Here is a 2,291-nt window from a genome sequence, read left to right as displayed (position 1 = left end):
CTTCCATCAACGCTGCCTCCGTTCAATCTTAAACATCCGCTGGTCAGATTATGTGACCAATACATCCGTTCTAGAGGGGATTTTTCACACCTGAGCCAATTGTGTAAGGAAGGATGGTGGCACAATAGAAAGCATTATCCCACCTGGCAGGATCTGCTTCTTATGAGTCTCTTTTGTTATCTGGCTCAAAACCCAGCTCATGGCCTCCAGTGGTGGGTGCACACCCCCTCTGCACCCGGGCAGTTACTTTGCACATCCTCAGCAAAGCACTCTGCTGCTTTTGCAAGTGCCGATTTTTGGGCCATTGGCCACTAACATTTCAGTCTCTCACAAAGGCAGCTTCTGCTCCTGTCAGGGAACAACTTGCTTGGGAAAACCAGTGAGCCCGATGGACTTTGGAGCTCAGAATGCACCGGCCCAGATGTCTCTCTGTTAATGAGCTTCCTGCCTTCCTTGTACACGAGCAGAGGTTTGGAATTAACCCACCATGCACTGGGGGGCGGGGGGGCAGTAGTGTAATTCATGAAGCCACAGAGAGCTGTGTGCTCTGTACCTGTGGGGTCACTCCAAGGGGTGAGGAAATTCAGATTTCATGAGGGCGCACCCTGAAAGGCAGCATAGGGTCTGAGCATCCTTCCTTTCCCTCTGTGAAGCATCCTTCCAGCACAGACTCTGACACCATGAACAGCCCAAGAATTTGGCTTTCAAGGGCCAGAGAGATGCAGCTGAAGTGTCCACACTGAGCCAAGAAAAGGACAAGTCCATGATACATATCTCTGTCATGCATCACCCAGCATGACCCACAGTCTATTCAGATTACAGAAAGGCAGATCCTGATCCCACACTATGGCACTAAATATGCTCAAAAATCTCCCTTTCCAACCCAAGGCCATGCCTGACCATCAATTTGTGTACAATTTTGTGACAGCAGGGGATGTTGGACAACTGAGCCACATTTGTGCATACCCAAGAGTCCAGCCCTGTCTGCTGTGGGTGCTGCTGGGGAATCACAGCATGCACCACCTCGGGTCAGGGCTGTCCCTAGAGCACAGGTGCCATGACATTACTCCCAAAGGAAAAAGGAGACTTCCACATAGTCCAAGTGGCCTTTTCTATTCTGACATAAAGATTTAGCCACAACTCCAGGTACACGGGGCAGATGGGAGAAATAGGTCTTAATTAGCTAACCATACTATATGTGCCTTTGCTCCACATTTATGCGGTTAAGGGAACATATGTCCAAGGAAACAATTTTGTTGTCGCTTCCTTTGCACGTTGGTTTCTAAACAAGTGAGTTATTGTTTTATTAAGGCAGCGAATTCCCTGATTGATGGCCGCATTCGCGGGATGACCTTGTCATTGTTTTCTCAAGTACTTGTAATTGTTACAGTGGAGAACATTGGGCTTTAATTATCTGTGCAAAAAAATTCATACACTCTGGTTACACTCTGCTGATTGTATTGGATACACCACGATATTTATTTGCCGAAGAGGGAAAAATGGCAATGGCAAGTCAGTCTAAGAACTCTCACAAGAGAAAGTAATGGTGGATATTACAGGTTCCTAAAATACTGTAATAGCATATAGTAATTCAAGGAAGCCTGGTAATCAGTTGACTCTCAGGTTCAGTACAGATTACTTGCTATTATATCAGGTGGTCTCTCAATCTTGAGAAAATATCTGTTAAGGTATAAACATTTAAGTGAAAGAGGCACAGAATGCAAATGCCATGGACTGGCAAACAGTGTGTGCTGCACAAACACCATGACTTCTTCCCCTCATTTGAATATAATGTATTCATTTCACACCCCCAGCCAGTGGTTAGCATTACAAGGCTCCAGTTGCCAGGCATGCTCATTATAGATAATTTAATTCAGATAGCCTTTCAACAAAGTTCAGTCCCTGTGAGAATTTCCCACCAGCAGCCTGAGCCCAAACTTCTGAACCTAAGTCTGTCAGCAGCTGCAGTGGGGGCAAGGCAAAGATCAGGGCTATGAATCAGGGTTCAGAAACACTAAAAACTTAGAAATGTACATGAAAAAACCCATATTGTCACAGAAAGATTTTGAAGAAAAAAAATATGCATATAGTCGCTACTATAATATTATGGATGCTCTTGCTTGCCATTTTAATATAACTTTGAAGCCCATTTTTGCCATATTCTGCTGCTTTTCTTTACAGTTGGTAGTGTTTTAAATCATAGAATCATAGAGTGATCTGGGTTGGAAGGAACATTTAACTATCATTCAGTTCCAATCCCCCTGCCATGGGCCAGGACACCTTCCACTACA

The sequence above is a fragment of the Lepidothrix coronata genome, unplaced genomic scaffold (genome assembly GCF_001604755.1).
Source record: "Lepidothrix coronata isolate B3197 unplaced genomic scaffold, Lepidothrix_coronata-1.0 Scaffold85, whole genome shotgun sequence".
Lineage (NCBI taxonomy): Eukaryota > Metazoa > Chordata > Aves > Passeriformes > Pipridae > Lepidothrix > Lepidothrix coronata.
The sequence above is the reverse complement of the archived record's forward strand: the minus strand, read 5'-3'. Positions refer to the sequence as shown.